Source organism: Pelodiscus sinensis, chromosome 8, assembly GCF_049634645.1.
Source record: "Pelodiscus sinensis isolate JC-2024 chromosome 8, ASM4963464v1, whole genome shotgun sequence".
NCBI classification, from domain to species: Eukaryota; Metazoa; Chordata; order Testudines; family Trionychidae; genus Pelodiscus; species Pelodiscus sinensis.
The window spans coordinates 45,047,048-45,070,451 of record NC_134718.1 but is presented as its reverse complement, the minus strand read 5'-3'; the positions used below and the strand labels follow the sequence as shown (position 1 = coordinate 45,070,451).

Sequence of the window (23,404 nt, the reverse complement as noted above, 5' to 3'; positions counted from 1 at the left end):
TCTTGGGTAGGATGACACCTGGGTGAACATTCAGTGCAAGGCATAGAGTTAGTGAAAGAATCCTCAATGCCCGTTAATCAACTTGAACTGAGAGTGGTTTGGGCAGCTTCCAAACAGTTTCTTCTCCTCATGAGGTCTTACCACAATATAGTGATATGGGACAATATCACCATGCTATTCTATGTAAACTAGCAGGGAAAAGTGAAATTCACCCCTCTATACAAGACCTGTAAAATTCTGGAACTGGTGTACCTGACATCAGTTAATTCTGTCAGCAGTGCACATACTGAGAGTACATAACACACTGGCTGACAATCTCGGCAGGTGCTTCTCCTAGGACCATTGCTCAGTAGATAGTATTCCACTTGTCCTGCAACCTCTTAGCATCACACAAGAGGAAAAAGTATGTGAATTACTGCTCTGGGAGAATGTGTGTTAAGACTTCATGGGAGATGTGCTTCTGGTCCCTGGGCTGGGCAATTAGTGTATGACTTTCCCACCTATCCCTTTATTACCTGGAGTCTTGAGGAAAATCTGGCTGGCTAAAACATGGGCCATGCTGGTTACTCCCATGTGACCCAAGCAAGTCTGGTTTCCTAACATTTTCAGTTGTCACCTTCCAGAACATATTGATACCGCACAAAGTCAAATCAAGCATTCCAGTCCAGATTCACTGCACCTAACAGCCTGTTTTTGAATGGGCATCAACCTAATAACTGTTTGCTCAGGAGGGGTACGTCTATGCAGCAGGGTTAAACTTGAAATAAGCTATGCAACTTGAGTTATGCTAAGTTCAAGTAGCATTTTTTGAATTTGGGAATGTGCAGTACTTTTTTTTGCTTAAAAAAGGGAAAAAAAAGTGCCGGTACACCAGGGGAAAAGTTGTTGGGCTCTGACTGGAGGTGCTGGTACTGCATCTGGAGGTGCCAGTACTGAGTACTGGGCAGTACCATCACGAAAAAAAGCACTGGGAATGTGTACACGGAACTTACTTTGAAATAAACCACTCTTCCTCCAAAAATTCTTACTGCTTGTACAATGAGAGTTACAGGAGTCAAAGTAAGAAGTCCTCCAGCTCAACATTATTTTGACATTGTCAAAATAACTGCTTGTGTGTAGACATAGATGATGTTGTTTTGGAATAACGTCCATTATTCTGAAATAACGCTGCTGTGTAGACATAGCCAAGATGTCCAGTCTATGCTCAACAATAATAGAAGGGAGTCTACTAACAATGTTGTGAAGCCTAGTGGAAATGATTTTCCATCAGGGCTGAATAATCACTACACTCAAACCAAGAATCCAGTATCTCTGCTATTCTGATGTAACTGTTATCCCTAAAGATTTCAGGCAAACTTTCAACACAGTACAAGTTCACGTGGCAGTTATCAGTGGGAGGAGGGGTGGCAGGTGTTGATAACAACTACAGTTTTGCCCAGACCATTTCAATGTGGGTTTTTAATCTTGTCTGAGTGGCATGCATAAAAACTCAGTCTGGAACATTGGTCTCCTGCTCATTCTTTCTTATTGCTTATTCTTTAAAATGTGAGGTCCCTGTCTATATTTTACTACTTGCCCTTTTTTCTCTTCACTTCCAATTGTGACTTTATTGGTCATAGAGAATAACTGCAGAGGAGGTCAGTTTGCATCACCCCTTAATCCTTTGGTTTGGAACATGAGAAGACAAAAGGCATAGATATAGAAACAAAATTTTCCACTCTAAGGTAGGGATGTTAAATATTGGTTAATTGAATAGTTGATTAACTTCATGAATTTTTATCAGTTACTCGACTCTTCTATAGTCCCCAGGGCGGGGCCAGTAGCCAGTGTGCTCTAGCCACACTCCCGAGGAGCCCCGTTCCACTGTATCAGAGGTAGCAGCATGGGGTGCCAGGTGGGAGATGGTCCACAAGGGGAGCCAGTTTAAAAACCAGCTCCGCTCGCAGACCAGCTGTCTGTCGCCCCATGCTGCTGTCTTTGTATCAGAGGCAGCAGCCCCTCTCTGGGGTGGGGAGGACTGAGCTTTCAGATCCAGTGTGAGCCAGAACTGAGCTGGGCTGCTTGCTTGTCCAGCTCCTAATACACTTCAAATGCAGAGCTGCAGCAGGGGTAGATCTCAGACCTGGCATAAGCCAGAACCTAGCTGGGTTGCTGTCCAGCATGCCTAAAAACTTACTGACAAGGGGGGAAAATGCATGTAGTCTATAGTATCAACCTATAAGCTTTTGCTTATTGGTTAATCCATTAATCAACTCCACTACAGGCAGTTCCCGGGTTACGTACAAGATAGGGACTGTAGGTTTGCTCTTAAGTTGAATCTGTATGTAAGTCGGAACTGGCGTCCAGATTCAGCCGCTGCTGAAACTGACCGCCAGTTCTGACTTACATACAGAATCAACTTAAGAACCCCAGGTGTCCCCAAGTCAGCTGCTGCTGAAACTGATCAGCAGCTGATTCCAGGAAGCCCGGGGCAGAGCAACTCCGGGGGAGCCCCGTTCGTAACTGCGGATCCAACATAAGTCGGATCCGTGTAAGTTGGGGACTGCCTGTATTACATTCTTACTCTAAGGCACATGTTGCCTATACACACTTCTCAGTGGAATACAGATATGGACTAGCACATCTTGGAATATTTGGGTTACAGAACAGGTAAATTATCTCCCTTTGTATAGGGAAATAAAACTGTTTTCTGTTCATATTTAGATCAACCATTTGAAAATAATCTACAGAGTTGGAACCTAGTCTACAGAATTATTTTTTTTCAATATCTGTGAGCAATTAATTTTGCAAAGGTATCTAACTTGGGTAAAAATAAGTGTCTATCTAAAAATATTCTGTGTAGTTTCAGATGAAAGTATCTTGCACAGCTCCTCCTAATAATAGTGCCGTAAAGAGATGCTGTCAAAAAGTGGCTCATTGCATTCATCCTCAGAGCAGCATTTCAGTGATTTATGGATAATGTTTTTATATGCAATATCTACAGAGCTTTTTAGGATTGTTCAGAATAAAAAAATGCTATATAAAACCTCATTTATCAGTAATTACAGTTGAAATCAGTATGAATAATGTTGTTTACATTTAAGATTTGTTATAATAATGTATTAAGGTGAGTCACTTCAGTACTTAAACGTGAATAATCCAACTGTTGTCAGTAGGAATACTCAAGTCCTTTAATATAGACATTTGCTTAAGTACCCTTATGAATCTGGGCCTATCTTAGGAAATTAGTACATGCCAAAACATACCTACAGTTTGCTATATGTTGTTAGAGCTAATAAATAAGTTTAATGTTTTAATTATTATGAGTTAAATGAGGAAAAGCCATGACGTAGAGACAAACAGTTGCTTAACTCCCTAAAATATAACAGATCGCTGCTTTGGTATGTGAAAAACAAAATTTTGAAAATCTTTCACACAAACTTACTTGGTGGTTGTTTTCCTCTGCCCCCTAGGATTACAGAAATAGTGAATGAAGGGAAAGTTGTAAATGTAATGTATTTGGATATTAATAAAACATATTATGTAGTGAAATCTTACACTTACTGCTTCCCTAGAATTTGAAAAATTATATGAGATTTTGGAAATTAGGAAAAAAAAGTGAGCCAAAGATACTGATTTATGAAGAGAGGATAAAAGCTGAATGGATAGTTTTGCTAAGAAACTGAAGATCTTTAGTAATTTAAAGAGTTTATCAGAGGCAAAGTGGGCCATTGGGGAAGGTACTGGGGTAGAAGTTAGTGTTTTAAATGGTCCTACATTGTCTTTCTTAAAACTGTACAATGAGCCAATGGATAGTCATTGAGGTGCAATCTAAACTGAAAAATTACATTGGTATAGATCAGTCAGGGCTGTTGAGAAACTGCCCTGCCCCCCATCCCTGCACAATATAGCTATGCTGACATAACCCTCAGCATTAATGTAACTGTGTTTACAGGGGAAGGCTTATGTCAACTTAACAAACCATGTTTGAGGAAGTGATTACTAGATTTACAGTAAACCCCCTTCTGGTAGGCTGTGTCTGTTCTTGGGATGCTGATACAGGTATGTCAGTATTGTCTCTATAGTATAGACATACCCTCAGCTTCTTTAGGTATCAATTATCTGGTCTGTAAATTGGGGATAATTGCCTTCGTTCGTAAAGAGCTGTGAGATAAAGGTGAAAAGTGTTCTTATAAGAACTAGATATTTATTAACTTTTTAAAATGTGTAAACACAAAGGAAAGGGGAAATATTTTAAGAAAAAATCTTTGTAAGGTCTCTTATAGCTTGATACATTTACATTTCTCTGATCCAGTAAGCTGTCCTTCAACACTCTACAGGCACTCTGATGCCTACTGGGCCCTAGGAATTCAAAGGGCCTGGTCAGGTGCTGGGATATTTGAGAGCCCCTCAACTTCCTTAGACAAATTCTCATGAAACAGCAATGAGAAATAAAGATTCCCATTGAATGCAGTATAAAAAATAGGCAACATAATTTTGTCAGAGATCAGAGAGGAAATGCTTCTATTTCAGGAAGTAGGAAGGACTTGGGAAGGAGAAAATAAGTGTGTTTGAGAGCATTGATTGGGAGTTGTTTTAACTGTGTGCAATTTTATTTATTAAGATAACCACCAAGATCTGAGCATATATCTCTAATCATTTACCAGCTATTGAGGAGGACTTTGGGCACCTCAGTAACTCCAATTCTGTGCCTTTTGCAGGTTACAGTCTAGTTTTCTGTGGGCTGTATTGAGGCTCACTGACGGGAGAGGCAAAATGGGCAATTGCCCAGGGGCCGGGTAATACACAAAGGCCCAGAGCTCTAGTCTACTCTCCATACCCTGGTGCTAGGGGGCACCTACCTCCTCCATTCAGGGTCCAATATGGGGCAATTCCAGCGCATGTGTGTGTGTGTGCGCGCGCGCACACACACACACACACATATATATATACACACCCTAAGTAAGTCAGGAATGGGCATCTTTCCATTGAAAAATTGTTTTGACTTGTTTAAACTAACACATTTCTGTTTGGAGCAGAGACTTGAAGTTTGGCAGGAGGAAAAGCATCTTCTGAGGTCTGAGACATTGAAATCTACCTAGAACTGGCTAAATTATAAGCTGTGGAAAATTACTATTTTCCCATGTCCAGCCATTTTCTGCTACTTAATGTTCTGAATGTTCCAAGTGTACTATCATAGAATTGCAGGACTAATAGGCACCTTGAGAAGTCATGCATGAATCTAGGCCCCACTGATTTCTGAGTTGATCTGAAGCAGCTACATAGAAGCAACTCTGTGTGAGACGCAGACATAATAGATCTTACTCCTGCCACTTTCCTTTAGCAAAATACTATTAGGCCTATGGGAATAGCTATGAGCACAGTAGACAAAATATTTTGAATTCTGATCTCACCTCTTCTGTAAAGTGGTTATTAATCTTGTGCCATTGACCACCTTAAGAATGCCTCTGAGGCATGTATGTGTCTTCATACTCTTCTCCCCATCTCCTACATACTGTGTACACCTTTCTCCCTTTTACAGGAGCAACTAAAAGATTGCACAAGCTCACTTCTGGCAGACTTGAAGCTTGAACTCAAACTTGTAATGTGCCAAGTACAAGTCAGAGACATCATATACACTTCAGTGAGAGTCTGTCCAATCTGTATGCTTGAGTATGCTGTCTGTAATTCTGCTACTCTTGCATAAGCTATTCACTATGTGATGTGTTGTGTGTATTGTCAAATGGCTAGTAACAGCCTACTGTTGCTGTTAACTAATAGTTACTCCTTTAATTCAAGTCATTAGGGGTTTTTGGGGAAGTGGTAAATATCCTGCATTTCTAGCCTTCCTAATGTTTAAGCATTTTCTTAGTAAAAGTCATGGCACCACTGAGCTGAGGCTGCTCCTGCCACCCCTATGCCTGCTGCTTAGGTGGCCCCCAGAACCAGCTGCATCATTGCTGCTCAGATGATTCCTGGGGCCAGCTGCTTGGGAAGCTCTGGGATGAGCAGCACTGGCCACTGCAAAAGTCATGGAGGTCACAGGATGTCATGGAATCCATGACCTTTGTTGCAAACATGGATCCCTTATGAGGATTTTTGCAAAGATTTTTGCTAGATTTTGCTAGAAATGCAGTGTTATTTAAATGCATGTAACTTGGTGTGTTTTATTTCTGCATGCTTCTTAGGAAGGTGTTTGACTTGTAATTATCAGTGCTACACAGCTTTTTCAATTTTCACATTTATTTTTTTACCTTTTATTATTGCTCTCAAATGTAGACAAGTAACACATATTCAGCACTTAGCCAACCCTGCTAAGGAATATGTAGTTTGGGGGAAGCACAGTTGCTTCACTATGAAATATTAGATGCAAAGTTAAAATATTTTATGAAGATAACAGGACAACAAAAATGATGCTGTTCATGGAATATTGACATTTGGGGCACTTTGGAAGATCTTATATTGAAGGGGCTAATACTGCCTGAACTCTTTTCCAGTTAGATATGTGACTAGTCAGCCACAAGTGTGCTCTACAGAGATGGCAGTTTACTGTCTTTCCAGACTAAGAATAATGGCCTGCCACTAGAATGAATCACAAATATATTATGACATCTGGATCGTGATCCATTGCTTCTGTGCCACTGGGCCTGCTGCGTCGTGCTATCTGGGAGTATTAACAAACAGATTTTCTCACTTAAGTGCTATGTGAGAGGTAAAAACTTTCTGTAAACTTGCATGTTTGTCCTTGTTTGAATTACGATCCCTGACTACTCCAACAGCTTGGACGAAAAATCAAGGGACAAGTATAAATCTAAATGGAAACTTACTAGAAATCCTCTTTTTGAGAGAGGAGGGGTGTTAATTAAAAATGGTAAAACTTTGACAGAGTTAAGCTGTAGTTAACCCATGCCAAAACCACTGGATCATAGTCTGCAGCTTGAAACTATCTCCATGTTGCATCAAATGAAAACTGCTTGACACTTGGACAGAAATTGACAGATTTCAATATAGATTTAGAAATCGCTGGCTCAGGCATGATTAGGCATGTGGTTTTGTATTGTTTCTCAGCGCTCATCCCCTTTACACATTAGTGTGTGTGTGTGTGTGTGTGTGAGAGTGTGTGAGAGAGAGACAGAGAGACAGAGAGAGAGAGAGAGAGACTCTGAGAGACTGAGAGAGAGACTCTGAGAGACTGAGAGACAGAGAGACTGAACTGTATGGACAGGCTTATCACAGATTTCTCACATAGCCCAGCTGCAATACAGATGTAGAATGGGTTTCTGAAAATGCAGAAAAGTCATGCAATTCCATGGGTGGTCCATGATCTCAGTGGTCTCATTTAATTTAATGAAAATTCATAAAATCTGAATAATTAAAACTATAAAACTTTCATTAAACCATAAATTGAAGCTATTTCTCAATTCAGTACAGCAGCAACAACCAGAGCTACTGCTGTTGTACTTCTTGTTGATCAGTAGGCCATCACAGATCACTGTCACCAAATATTACTAATTATTTCATTATCAAAGCATTCAAAGGTCCCAGTCTTCCATTGTCACGTGCTGTAAAACATGGCCCTTGCCTGATGGCGCTTAAAGCCTTATTAAGAAAAAGATGCAATGACTGAACATTGTTGACAATTGTTGGAGTTTCTTCACGTTTCAGATAGCCCTTATAACATGGAAGGACTGCTTTTCCTGGGAAAATGCCTTAGAGAACAGAAGATTGTAGTGTTTCTTGGAGCAAGGGGATAGAGTCTGTGGGGCCCTGTATCCCTAAATATCTTGGCTCCATGAATGTCTCTTGTTCTGCACATCGGATCACACACCTCTTTGTAGGTAGGCTGCTGGCTATGCAGAAATCCTATGGTAGTTAACATATATCAGCACTTCTTAGTTTCTGTCAGTCCTGATGAAAAATTTCACCAGGCCCTGGGGGAACTGGCTCTGGGTCCCCTGGAAGGGGTGGGACCTTGGATGAAAAGGGCAAGACTGGGGACTAGTCTTCCCCCATCCGCAGCCAGCCCTTCAGTGCCACTAGAGCTGAAGGCGCACACTACTGTGGGGCTCCAATGGTGATTTAAAGGGCTCGGGAATCTGGTCATTGGCATTACAGCAGCTGGGAGCTCCAGGATGTGTTAAATAGCTGGGCCCCAGGGCAGCTTCCCTCTTTGCCTTCCCTTCCCCCTAACAGTTGCCAGCTCTGGGTACTGTTGAAGTATTACATAATCAAAGCTATAGTTTCACCTATAACCAGGAAGCACCAGTTTTCCTAACTGAGTTCTGTGACTACTTTAATTAATTTAGAAAATCAAAATGGTAGCACACACTTTTAAATTTTGTATGGACCAGAAGGGTCAGGATGATAGGGACAATAACAAATTAGGCCATAGAAGAATCATGTTCTTGTTATGCACTTGGACTCTTCTTAGCCTAGTTGAAAGGATAAGCTGTTAAAGATTTACATTTCCATGTGCTTCTAGAACATACTATATTTATTATCTCCTCTCTCTTTAGACATCTAAAAATAGAAATGGAATGGTAACTTTTGGTTGAAATCTAAAACGTCTGAGGCTTAAGGCTTGACAAAATAAATGCCTGAAAAGCTTAAATCAGAGCTTGTGGCAGTGGCCCTTTTAATCTGGGGAGTTAGAATCCTGGATGTCTGACATTTTAAAGATAAAATTCCATGCTTTTTAATGTGAAGATAGCCTTGCAAGCATAAACAAATAGCTCATATAAACCCATCATGAGAGGTGAAAATAACAAACATCTGGCAAATACTTGTACAGTGGGAGACTTCAAGACCCTCCCCCCTTTGTAAACACATACACTTTTCACGTAAACCAAGTCAGTTAAGCTTAGGGGTATCTCACAGAACCCTGTTTACTCTCCCCAGACCACCACATATAGAGAGGTATGATAACTTCATATAAGTGGGCAGAAAGGATTGTAAGAAATTGTTCCAAATGTTAACTTGTTAGTCAAAATGTTAACTTGACTTTGATGTGAATCAGTAATTCATGTCACTTTTAAAACTACTCCAATTCAGTTTTCTTTGCAGTCTTTCAGTCTTCCCTCTTCTCTAATTTGCCATAGATTGACTGGGGGCCCAACAGCTTACGCAGATCCCTGGGCAAGGTGTTTGGGAGGCTGTCTCTGTGCTCCCAGAAGGGATGGCCTTAAGTGAAAGGGGCTGGGCCAGATCAGCTATCCCTCAGTATCATTCTGGCCATGATGCTGGGCCCCTCCAACCATAGAGCCTTGTAAAACTGTGTTTCGGCTGTGATTTAAAGGACCTGGGCTCCAGCCGCCACTTCTGTCACAGTAACAGCACTGGTGGCCAGGAGCCCCAGGCCTCTTTGAATCACTGGCTCCAGGGCAACTGTCTATTTTGCCCCTTCCTCCTCCTACCCCCTCCCCACATCAGCAGGCCTGTAGATTGATACATTAGTTGCAAACAATCATAGTTATTTAGTGCAGCTAGTGGGTGGAACGAATCAGGTCACTTAATTATTCTTCTTTGTGTTAAGTCAATTAAAAAATGTACCAATTAGTACATTTTAGTACAATTAAAAATGTACTAAAAATATTAGTTCAAGCTAATAATTGCCTATGGTACACCTATAATTCTGTATAGTGGTCAGTCTAGTCAGTCTGTCTAGCATTTTACATTCAATGTGTAATCATGTGAAATTAGGATAGTCATCTATTGTAAACAGAGTGTAATTTTATTACAGAAACTTCTAATTCAGTCATCTTGGACTGCTCACAATTAGACAATAACAATTTGGAAACCCATTGATATAGTCAGAGAGGGAAGAGTAGGAGAAATATGAAGGAAGAGAAAATATATGTGTCTTCAAACATCTAAATGCTTCTTGCCTCCTCTTTCCACATTCTTGATAATTTTAAAAATAGAATACATGGCTATAGCTATTAAATACAGCCCCTCTAGTTTTAGCTAACTATTGTAACAAAGGGGTGGGAGCTGTTGCAAAATACTCCCAAAATAAAGTTAATTTAATAAGCCATAATTTTTCTAATTGTTTTCTGGGCATGTGTCTAAAAATACTGGTGAAATTCGAACCACATTTTCACATGGTTAATTTTTTGTCAGGTCAGTTGATTGTGTGTTTGGTTACAAGTCCCATTGTGCTGTTCATGATTGGTTGTGCCTATTCCATATAGTATGGAGGGTTAGGAATATTCATAGGAAATACATTCATAGAGGGAGAGGTTCTACTTCATGTTCTTTCTCAGCTAGCTAGAAAAAGGTCAGAGGATGTACTGACCAATGTTCTGTGTATTTTACCCTTTGCAAATCCATCCAGGACTTCAGAATTCACAGTGGTGTTGCCTGACCGGTCTGCCTAAACACTGCACCAGAGAGCTGTCTACTCACTAGAGACTACAGACATGCTGGTGTTTGTATGACTTAATATATCTCTCTATGCCAGATACTTCTTAGTGTGGAATTAGCCTAAATAACCCTGGTTGCTTAAGTCCAATTTGGACATTGGCTTTAGGGTTGACAGGTGTCTGGTAGTCAACCATTTTGTGTGCCCTGTCCAGTAAAAAAAAATTCAGAAAATACCAGACATATGCAATGTCTGGTATTTTCTGCTTTTCCAGCCGGGCGCCTGATGGAAGCCTGGCAAGGGTGGGGGGAGTGGCTGGGGAGGCAGGGCCGCGATGGGCACTGGGAGCCCTCGGTTCAGCTGGTGGTGTGCGGAAGCCTGGAGGGGGTAAGAGGAGTAGCTGGGGAGGTGGGGCCGCAACTGGTGCGCTAATTCTTTATCATTGCTTAAGCCTAGCTCTCCTGCCCGTTATTGTATTCATCTTCTGCTCTATGTGGCAATTTGCCTGGTTTCCCTCAGATAAGGCTCATTCTGAGATCAAGTAGGCTTAGCACCAGACTTTCCAGCCCTCAGAACAAGCCACTCTATGATACTGGGTCCCCCTCACAATTCTGTTTATAGTATAGTATAGGGCCTAAGAAACCAGTGTCAAATTGATCCTCATTTGGACACATACAAAGAAAGCAACTGAGGCAGTGACATTACCTAAACCCATGCATATAAAGGAGAGTTAAGAAAAATGTGTGCTCCTTCATAAGATTGCTTAGCGATAAGTAGCTGCAGAGGCAGAATAATGCAAGCATTCAGTAGGGAAATTATTTATTTTATTATGATGAAAAGAATAAGCCCAAATAGCTCTGTGGACAAGTTTAATTACTAGATTTGAGAGCTCTTAATCTACATCAAATTAAACAATTTCATGGCCTTTAATATTTGGTTGGGAAGTTTCAAGACAACTGCAGCTCTTATTTTTCAGCAAATGAGTGAGAATTTTAAAAGCACTGAAATTGGTATAGTATTCTCTAAAGAATCACCAACTCAAAGTATAATTATGCATAAAAAGAAAGATAAGGTTTTAGCTTATGAACACGAGGGAGAGTTTTAATGTTGACCCAGCTATAGAAGGAAAAATAATAATCAATATTAATCCAACTACTAATGTTATAACTATATTTTACAGTGTACAAATAGGGTTGCCAGCTGTCTGGTTTTTACTCAGCCACAGGGCTGGCCTTACCATGAGGCGTACTGTGGTGGCTACCTCAGTTGCCAGACTGTGGAGGGGGAGCCACTAGGACCCAGAGTATAGAAAATTGTGTCAGCTGCTGGTGCATATGTATTCTCTCTGCAGTACCATGAGAGGAGTAGAACAGGAAGAAGGCAGAATTGAGACCTTTCAAAGTTTTGGCCCAAGCGAAGGGGCATGGAGGCATCATTTGAGCTCCCCGCCTCAGGTGCCAAAATGCTGTGGGCCAGCCCTGCTCGGACAGTTTGGTATTTTGGCCTTCTGTCCGGTTAAAAAAAAACCCAGAGCTTATAAATCGACTGTCCTCAAAGTACACAACATTTATTTAGCAGTTCAGGAGCATTTTAGTTATCTTTTGTGAATTGTGGAAAATGCACATACATACTTCAATTAATAAAATTATGTGTCAGCAGTATTCACTGAGAGGTTATCTTAAGGAACCAAATAATTTTGTTTGAGAGAGAATATAAGTTGCACACTGCCTATTAATGATTGTGGACTTCACAGTGTTTTATTAAAAAATATTTTTGTGAGTTATTACATGATTCTGTAGGATTTCATACAGGTAGTATGTGCTACAACAAGAAAAATATATTTATCTAGCCACTGTGACTCATGTTTAACAAGCTTCAGTTAATATCTCAAGATTTATCAATTGTATTTCAGTCCTAAAAATGCTTTCGTGAAAAAGAGATTGACATGATTTACTATAGCTAATGTGCTGGATTTTGTTCCTTTCACCAATGAATTATTTCTATCTGGGCTTAAAACAAAGCAATTTTCATTGATAATTATAAGGGAACTTTTTGGAGGAAATATAGCCTTTTGCTTTGGTCAGAGGATAGGGAAATAGGAGATTTGAATTCTAGTCTGAACTTCGCCACAATCTTCTAGAGTCATCTTTTTGGCAAAACTCTTAGTGTCTCTGTGCTCTCAGTTTCTCCATCTGTAAGAAATACCGACTTGCCACAAATAAACATATTCATGTTTAAGTTGCTCAGAGGGAAGGAATTATAATAGCGCAATGTTACAATGATTATCTAATACTGGATTGTGTTACACAGATTCTTGTTTCTTTGTTTGTTTTTTCTTCCAACTTCACTTGATTTGGCAGGTGACACTTCTATATGACAACATGCTCTCATATAGGTTGGCCGGCAGTGGGTGTAAGTGAATGGAGGAGGAGAAAGTAAGTTGATGCATGGCTGATGTGCTTTGTGCAGCTCCACATTTAGCACTTTATGCTAGTTGTCTAGCTAATTTGCATATTTGGAAATTTGCATATAACCATAAAGTTCAGCTTCTGGTCAACATGCTCCGTCTCAGTAGGGGCAGGAAGGTCGTTATAGAAAACTTGGCAATTGTGGCTGGGATAGGTGAGTGGGTGTCTGGCACTCTTGGTTTTAGTGTTTTGAATATCTGCAAGAATAGCTGGTTAGTGAATGAGGTGTGACTGGGGATTGGCTGGGGACTGGAGCCAGTACTGGGATCAGTCTTTCACATTCTGGTTCTGTTTCTAGTATCATCTCCAGCCTCCTCTTCTGTGTTTGGATCCTCCATGGGGAACACTGAAATTGGGAGGCAGAGTATCTTACTGCTTTGGTACCACTGCTGCCTTTAGTGGCCAGAAGGAGTTCATCTGAATGTGTCAAATGTCAGCTGCTGTGATACAGTTGCATAGATACATAACACTTGGTAGCTCTGATAATGCCCATGTCGAAGGTTTGACTCAAATTGTTTATTTCTTCTATTCTTTCAAGGCAACATACTTGTTGTGTGATGGCTCTTTCAGTATATTTTTAAGATTCAGAGGTTCAGGACAGGCCAGTAAGAGATACCTGAACTTAACCACTCCCTATTTTATTGAAAGTTCAAGCAATTACAATAACCAAAGAATCTTACAAATACAATTCCCATAAGCAGTGCAAGACAGATAAACACAGCACAAATCATAGAACAGGCTTCAGCTATGATTCATTATAGGCTAACTTATTACTATGCATTTTATATACTATAGATTTTTAAAAGGTTTAGCCTAAGATACCTATAATGCAAAGCAGTTAGTGCAAAACGAGTTATATTACAATATTCAAGCCTAATTCACTTATAGTTCATCCTCGATCCCCAACAATCCCCGGACAGGAGGTCATAGTCTTGTTCCTTCCCATGCGCTAAGACGTCCTAGACTGTGTGATGTGCATGAACAGGCCCCAAAGCTTATGGTTACGTGAACAGAGTTTATGGGTCCACCCTGTTCCTCTCTCCCAAAGCACATGCATGCAAAAGCATCTTTTATTCAAGGCGAGACTTAGTTGCTTCACACCTTGTTGCCACGTGGTGTTACAGTCATATACATTTTTTTATTCCAATACCCTTAGATACGCTACTCACTTTACTTCACATTATTTATTCAGTCTTTAATTTACACCATTATCCTAAGTTGTTTACCACTTTGGCAGTTAGCACTTTCATAAATAGAGGGTGTGCCCATTGTGTTGCCCCCTATTCCTATAAGCCACGTCATAATTCTGGAAATTTTGATCATGCTTGTTTTTAATGGTATACACTTTAATGATTTCAGCAGTTTAAGCAACTTATTAGCAGACCTCACCCAATGCCCAAGGGCACGAATTTAGCAATTTTAGCACTTGAAACAGTTTACAGTGAAACCTTTACCCCATGACCGTGGGTAAAAGGTTGTATTTCCACATACTTGCTTCAGCCTGAGGCCCACCTGCATGCTTGCTAGCATTCAACTTAACAGGGGCTAGTTTCTTACCTGGACTCATGTCAAGCCAGAGAAGGCCGTGCAAAATCCTTCACAACACTCTAGCTGTAGTCATATTTCATGGTGAAAATTTGGTTAAGCTGTATAAAATATAAAGCCCTTTTGTTAGTCAATGTGTTATGAGTGAGAGGCAGAGGAGAGCGAGGTGGAGGAGATAATCTCACTAGCAAATGGCCCCATCAAATTTGTGAACATCATTCTTAGTGTGAATTAAAATCAACAGTTATTGCTCTAGGTTTTTTTTTTCAAGTTTTGAAACAATGCATAAAATCGCAATTCTATTCTGCAAGAATATGTACATTTACATAAGAAAACAAGTTCTTCGGACCAGAACTTGTGAAGCTCATCATCTCCCAGTTCCCTCTCTTCTACCCAAAAAAAGGTTCAGGTACCAAAAAAGTATAAATGCAACACACACAAAAATCTACCCTTTGTATTTCTCATAGAGCAACTTGAAATTTGTATCATAATGGCAGGACAATGACTTAGCTCACTTTTCGTTTTTGGTCTTCAAATATGTATCCAACCATCACTTCTATTTAGTTGGCATTATCATGTCTCATGTCACATTCCAGCAGGGCTACTGCCAGTTAAATACAGGAAATAATTGTAGAATATTGTAGAGGTTAAAGTCAAAGTAAAATAATGGAAAGCTGTAACATTAGATTATGACACTATTTCAACACATGTTAAAAATATCAAGAGCTTTGTGTGTCTAACAGAAATATGACATAAAAGAAGTTAATAAAAACCCAGTGGTAAAAGGCCAATCCTGTTAATACTTGCTCAAACTGAATGGCAATGTGATTAGTCCCATAGATTGAAGTGACATTGATATAATTTAATACAATAGTTACCAAATTAATATTTATACTTCTTCCAGCTTTTATACAATTTATTTCTTTCAAATCTGCACAAAGCTGGGTATCTCTGAGATGTTTAACTTGCCTTCTGATGAGTTTGGAGCAAGGGGGTAATTCCCCCTCTTCAAGCCGTTCTAGGAAAAATTCACAAGAATGCCCACTTGATAAAAGAAGGGTACTGCTTTGAAAAGAGAATAGAAAGGAAGGGCAGAACTGGGAAGAAGAAAGAGAGGAGTTGATTCAAAATTAAACATTGAAAGGGAAGAAGAATAAATGTCTCCTTTTTCCAGCTTGTCTCTTCTCTTGTTTTTTTTTTTTTTCTTTCTGTTTGTGCATTTTCCTAGCCTTCCTTCCTGCTTTCCACCTCTTTATTGTCTCTTGTCTTTAGGAATTTTTGATGTGATGTTTTGTTGTGGTGTGAGAACATAAGAACAGCCATACTGGGTCAAACCAAAAGTCCATCTAACCAAGTATCCTGTCTGCCAATAGTAGCCAAAACCAGATGCTTCAGAGGGAGGGAACACAGCAGGTAATCCTCATGTAATCCATCCCCTGTCACCTGCCTCCAGAGAAACAGAGGCTAGGGACACCATTCTGGCTAATAGCCATTGATGGACCTAACCTCCATGAATCTATCTAGCTCTTTTTTTGAACCCTGTTATAGTCCTAGTCTTCACCACATCCTCTGGCAAGAAGTTCCAGAGGTTGACTGTGCACAGAAAAACTTCCTTCTGTTTGTTTTAAACCTTATGCCTATTAATTTCATTTGGTAACCCCTAGTTCTTATATTGTGGAAATAAGTAAATAACTTACTCACTTTTTCCACAGTAATTATGATTTTATAGACCTCGATCATATCCCTCCTTAATCTCCTCTTTTCTAAGCTGAAAAGTCCATGTCTTTTTAATTTCTCTTCATATGGGACCTGTTCCAAACTCCTAATCATTTTTTTTTGCTCTTTTCTGAATCTTTTCCAGTGCCAAAATATCTTTTTTTAGATGGTGACCACATCTGTGCGCAGTGTTCAAGATGTGGGTATACCATGGTTTTATATAAATAATAAAACAGAGAATATCATATTGCCTCTATCCCTTTTTAAACTATTCCTAACATTCTGTTTGCTTTTTTGACTGCCTCTTCACACTGAGTTTTCAGAGAACTATCCACAGTGACTCCAGGATCTCTCTCTTGAGTAGTTGTAGCTAAATTAGTCCCCATCATACTGCATGTATAACTTTGATCTTGTTGATCAGGTTTATTAATGATATAATATGGTGGTTGAATATGGTGACTCACAGAGATGAGCTGGAGTGGATTGTAAATAAATTACAAATTTATTTATTCCAAGGGTTATATCATAGGTTGTACTGGCCAGGTAAGGGACTTGGGCTCAATCCCACCAATGTCTTCTTATTGGGCCTCAGGAAATGCATTTGGGCTTTGGTTGGTTATTGGGTCAAGTGACCAGGATCATCTGATGGTCTAGAGGTGGGACTTGTATAATAGGGAAGCTCTAACAGGAAGAGGAGAGTTCAGTTTAGACCCAGAGAAGATATTGGAAAGCATTCTGTACATCAGCAAGATGAAAAAACCTGGCTGAAGCTATCTGCAATGAAGGGTTGTGAACAGAAGCCTGAAGAAACATGAGGAGACAAAAAGTTGCCAATACTGGGTTTTGGGGGAACCCAAACTATTGTGTGCATTGTTAAGAAGAAGAAACTGGAGTGGGGGAATGACTTGTCTTGATTTAAATTCACATTTGAGCTATGCTGTTTTATTAAATCAGACCCTTTGAAAGGGGTGTTGCTTGGCTTGCAAATAACTGGTTGAATCTTCTGAGAAGCCCAAGAAAGAGAAACAGAGGCAGCAGCAAGATCAGACACCAGACTGGGGAAGATCTTAAGTCAAGTCACTATTGCCTTCACATTCATTGGCCTTCCTCATTCCCCTTCTCTACCCTGAGACTGACATGTGTATTGTTCTCTGTGATAATGATTAAGTAAAGCAGAAGCTCAATAGATATTTTTAACTGCTACAGTAACTAATATGCTCCAATGTCTGGTGCTCGAGGAGGAAATTCAGTATTATATTGGGAATTACAAAACCATTGTTTCTCTGTCAGACACACAAGGCTTGGAAATTAAAGGGAAAATTACATTACTCTCTTTCTAATCAGTGTAGGTAGAGTGTCTTACAAGCACGAAGTAATTGTCAAAGCACTTGTAATGTAATCTGACAGAAAGCTAATATATTTCCCCCCTCTAGTTATTTGCTGTGCTCCAGTGCAAAGTCACTACATAAGCTTTTAGAGGTCATACGCTTCATGTTCTAGAGCAGGGGTCTCCAAACTACGGCCCGGGGGCCGGATGCGGCCCGCGAGGCCCTCTCATCCGGCCCGCGGAGACCTTTTTGGATTCAAAGGCAGAAGAAGTGAGATTGTTTCAAAACCCATTTGAAGCAGATGTGGCCAGTTGCCCAGATGAACTGCAGCTGGAAGTCATTGAGTTGCAAGCAAATGACCTCCTTAGGGACAAGTTCAAAATAGGACTGGTGGGTTTTTACCAGTTTTTGCCCAAGGAAGACTTTCCTAATGTCAAAACTTTTGCATCAAGGTACCTTTCAATCTTTGGAACAACATACCTGTGTGAACAAACATTTTCAAGAATGAAATACGTGAAGAACAATTTGAGAACAAACTTGTCCGATGATAATCTCAGGTCACTGTTGATGTTAGGGACAACAAATCTAAAGCCAGAAATGTCTGCTATTTTGGCATCCAGGAAACAATTTCACCATTCACACTAATACAGGTGTTCATGTGTAGTGTATGAATGTGTTATTAAATAATAACTGAATAAAATAATATTAAATAAATAATTAAAAACAACATCCATGTTTTGATTGTTTTTTAGTTGGACCTCAAGTGTATAGTCGGCCCCCGAACTGCTGTTTGATAGTTAATGCGGCCCTCGGGCTGAAAAGTTTGGAGACCCCTGTTCTAGAGGATGAGAGAACTGCTAAATCCCCTGTATTTTATTTAGTGTAAGACTTCTTTATTATAACGTTCAAAAAACCAAAAGCTCTCAAAGGAGAGCGGACACTGTTCTCCAGATTATAATGCAGTTCTTTAAATGTAGCAATAATAGATAGACAGTTTGGAAAAGAAAATCAGAAAGATCTGTATCATAGCTCCTCAAGTTGTTTACTTTTTATGTATCTATAATTATCAGAAACACTCCACCTCCCTCACTCTCTCCATTCATCCTTGGCCTTATTGCTTTTGCTGTTTTTATTAGATACACATCTGTACTTTTAGGTTTGTTTTCCCACTCGATGACCCTTCTTTTGTGCTTTCTCCTTGAAACCATTACTACTCTCTCTGCTTCCAATAATGTATTCCTCTCCACACAGTTCTTTGGCTACCAATCCACTCTCATGGCAAGAAAAATAATGTTTCTGTGTGGTACCAGCACTTGCCAGTAATGCATTTTTCTAACAAACGTTATTCATTTTTGTGTGAGGAATTTTCTGTCATTCTGATGTGCTGCTGGGATTATGTTCCTCTGGTTCTGGCATGGCATAACTGCTTAATCTAGGGCAGTAGCTGCCAACTACTTGTTCATATGCAGTGCTAGTAATGATATTTAAGGCTCTTGAGACTGCCAAGCTCCCCATCTGTGTTTTGAGTAGAACTGGTTGAGAAATTTTCTGATAGAACAGTATTCCATAGAAAAATACTGATTAGATGAAATAAAAACTTTTTGCTGGATTGCCTCACTCTCACTGAAATTTTCACTGAAAAAAAATCAAAATGCTTCATTTCACCTTTATTATTTTGACTTTGTTCTATTCATATAATTCAGGTAGTCAAAAACAGAACACTTCTGTGAGGATTTGTTTTATTTTCAGATTATTTTTCAAAACTTTTGTTGTAATTTTTGAAAATGTGACTTTTCATTCTGGTTCTGAGATTAAAGGAAATTTTGAAATGTCAAAATTCCACACCAGATGGAAGTTCCAAATTTTCACCAGCACTGAGAGTTTCTTTTCTGAGGCCTGGTCAAATGTCACTGCCCACTCAGCTGCATGCTCTCTTGCATGTGAAGAAAATTTGTCTGCTCCAGAATATTATACCTATGCCTCTTCCAACTTTTGCTGTAGAAGTTAAGGAGTGGAAAGATTCTGACTACATCATAATATGTATAAGCATCAGAGGGGTAGCCATGTTAGTCTGAATCTGCAAAAGCGACGAGGAGTGATGTAGCACCTTATAGACTAACAGATCTATCAGAGTGTAAGCTTTTGTGGGCAAAGACCCACTTCATCAGATGCATGCTCCTATAAATTTGTTAGTTTGTAAGGTGCCACAGGACTCCTCGTTGCTTTTGCAATATGTATAAGCATAAGTTTTTTTTTTTCTCACATGTTGTGTCATATCTCCACATCTTGTAAACAATGAAATTATATACTGAGATGCAGTGTTTTGACTGAAAGAATGCCATTTAGTACACTACGATTATTGTGCTTTAAATGTAATGTTTTTTAAAAAGTATATTTAATAGGTTCTGCTGCTTGTTCTACATTGTATATTAAATTAGTGCTTAGGGCTCCGTAGAAACGGTGCCCTATTGAGCTAGTCACTCCAGAAACAAAACAGGACATGAAGAGCTTAATAATCTTGATACTACAAGTGCTCCGTGGACTTATAGTTAGAAGTGATGAACAGAGGACAAATAGAGGAAATGGATACTGTAGAAATTTACAGTATTAGTGAAGAACCATAATGTCCTCACATGAACAGAGTTATCGTAAGTTAGACATCCTTACGCTCATTTAGACACCCACAGTCTTTCTTACACATGAATTGTTCCAGCATGAGCTCGTTGTCAGAAGTGTTGACTGCTGCCCCCTTACTTATTAGGAAAGTATGCTTCATGAAAGCATTTTTACTCACATTGCCTTATTAATATTTTAATAACAGCTATAACCTTTAGTAACTAATAATTCTATTCATAGCTTTAAAAGCTCACAACTAATATGATATTCATGTATACTGAACAGTCACGTATATGTGAAGAATGTATTCTGACAACAGGGAGCTTCATAGAACAAAGTTTTCCCTGCATGAAGCAATCTGCCAACCAGTTCTGAAGCAGTAGCCACTATAGAGGCTACTGCTATAGCAAACTAACCACACTCAACTGGCCAAATAGCCAGCCACATTGTTCAAGCCAAATAGCCTCATTCAACTGGCCAAGTAGCTACATGAGACTAGTGGCTAGCATGGTGGACACCATAACACTTCTCTGAGAATAAGGAATTGGGAAAAGTGGTTATTTATCTGAATGTCCAATGTATATTCCACAGAAAATGTTATAGGCCTCTTTATATATTTTGCAACTACTTTCATGTAGTCTTTGTGCTCTTATATATTGTGAGTTCTGATTTTGTCTACAATCCAGGAATAAAATACCCATAGTTTTCCTTTGGAATTAAAAAAATGTATTGTCAAGTGCGAGTGAGTTCCTTTTCCCCTTTCTGCTGCATGATAAATATGCCTATTTCTATTTGAGAGTACAAGCTAGTTAGATCAGAGCTATCTCAGATTACGTTGTAGACATACCCTGTGTATGTGGAACTGCTTTAACCTAAGTTAACATTGCTTCTTCACTAATACTGTAAACTTCTACAGTATCCATTTCCTCTATTTGTCCTCAGTGTTTTATGCAATACAGTATGTGTTTGTTTTCATGAAATACAATTTGAGCCAAATCTTTGGCCCTTACTAAGCATCCTTCATGTTTCTCCAGCCATAACATGGGCATTAAAACTATCTCAAACATGTAACTGAAGATTCCCCGAGTGCAGGCTTTATGCTGCTCACTCCTCCCCACCATGACACATATGTCAGAGGTAGGGAAAGGGCATGTCAGGGATTGCAATGGAATTGGGGAGAAAAAATGTGGCTTACATGTGGCTCATGTTTCGCATAGTTGAGTATAAGATCTATAAATTTTAATACGAGCTAGGGAATATGCTGAAAGTAGCTGAGTTACGGTTTGTAAGTGAGTTTTAGCATATGCTGTATTTTAAATTTAAATTTACATTTTTGCCAACATTGATGCAACATTTTATGGGTTTATAATGGAATTTCTTTGGTACTCCACTTTAATATGTGAGAGGGGAGGAAAGCATTGTTTCTTCATTTACTCATTTGAATGTGTGAAGTGAGATGGTTAGATGTAATGATTAGGATGCTGAGCTCTTAAAATTAAGCTGTTAGAATTATCATAATAAAAAAACTTCTTAAAACCTGGGAAAATGTTTTTACTATTTTATATAACTCAAAAAATGTCCAACTAGAATGTTTCTAATTTTTCAAATCAGGTCAGGTGAACCTGTCATGAAGAAGCATGAGAAATTCTAATCCAGAAAGATTTTTTTAAAGTTAAAAGCACTTGAAAATGAGAGTTGATTTTTTTAAGTGCCTTCTCAACTATAGGATTGTTGCTGTGATGCTATAATTACTGTCAAGAGAAAGAAAGTTTTACCGCAGCTGTACTCTCTGTAGACACACAGTGAATTAATTGCTTTTAGCAAGTGCTCATTTTATTTTCTAATGTTCAATATTCACATTTGTTTCTTCACAAAAAGTAAGTTAATAATTAAACCTATGTCCTTAAGAAGCTTGTCAGCTGAAATAAGATTGTAAAGTACATCATGTTCAGAATAAAATAATGTTTTTCTGCACTATGTAGGAAGATAAATTCAGAATGTTGATAGCTTTTCTTTCTTTGTTCTACTAATCACTTGCAATGTTTTCCCCCAAAGTGAAAGTACCTCAATGGCGACAATTGTTCCATTGGGCTGCAGTAAGTACTATATTAAGCATTCCCATTGTACAGAACAGTCCATTTGTATAAATGTTTGCTGTATATGGTGTTCAATGTAGGGAATCTTTGAGACTTCATGAAAAGTACAATAAATTTTTAAATATAATTTGAAGAGAACTCCAGACACAATCTGTAAACATATAGATTATTTTAAGATAAATTATCTTAATTCGGGTAAATATATCTTCAAATATTTACTTTGCACAGAATGTTGGTATACTTTTTATTTTAATTCCTGAAGACTGGGTTGAAATCTAGTGTACTGAAGTGTAAAAAAAAAGTTTGATGGTTTTAGTCTAATGTTAAGTGGCGTCTGTGTCAATCTGTTTACATAATAGATTCAACACTCCTTTTCTGGAAAGGGTTGGATGTTAATGTCTGGAGTGTGCACTCGCACAATTGTAGAAAGAAACTCCTTCACAACCCGTGTGGCTCTAGCCAATGCTAACCAGTTAGTTAGAGAAATGTTGCTTCCACAATAGTGAAATATAATTTAATTTTTTCCTTCTTTTGGATGCTCCCCCATCTCCAAGGCAAGCATTAAGAATACATTGTACTCATTTTCACATGTTCAGTGAAATACTCTTTTTATTTATTCAGACTGTCAGCCATGCTGTACATGTATCAGGAGTAGAACTCTGAGACCTTATGGCCTGAACCTTCTCTTTTGATATCCTTACACTCAAGAGCCTGGTTAGCTGTCAGTGCAATGCCTTCATAATTCAGTGTAAACCAAATAAAATACAGCAAAATAAGACCTTTAGTTTATTTGTTCCTATTAAAGGTCTTGGTCCTTCACTTAACAGCTGCACCGAGGTTCAGACAAATCTGTCTGTTTTTTAGTCATACAGAACCATCCCCATGGCAGGAGAGGAGAAATTCATTTTAGAAACGGCTCCACTATGGTTTGTCCTGCTTTCCCCTCTACCCTAATCTTATCTGCCTTGTTCTGATGTTTTTGGATCTTCTTCACAGCAACCATCAAGACCTTTAACAAAAGTGATTACAAAGCCAATAAAATTGGCAGGGAACCCAGGTGGAATATCTGAAACAGTTTAACTTGGGTTTGAAATGGCCTATATTTCAAGTTGACTGTTCCATATAAATAGCAAACACAGGATATGTTTATCAAATCTGCTGTTTTGTAATGCCATGGGTCTAATTCTGGCTCCTTTCTGCTGCAGTACACTGCTCTTGTCTCCTCCACTTCCTGAAATTATAAAGCGGGAAGAGCGGTTACACAGGGCCAACATAACTTTTTTTCCCACACTCCTT

The 23,404-nt window shown here is 39.1% G+C and overlaps 1 protein-coding gene across 6 annotated transcripts in view; it reads left to right on the top strand.

Moving 5' to 3' along the window:
- ADGRA1 (adhesion G protein-coupled receptor A1) overlaps positions 1 to 23,404 on the top strand; it is a 486,631-nt gene that overhangs the window by 78,830 nt on the left and 384,397 nt on the right. The gene's annotated exons all lie outside the window — the stretch shown is intronic.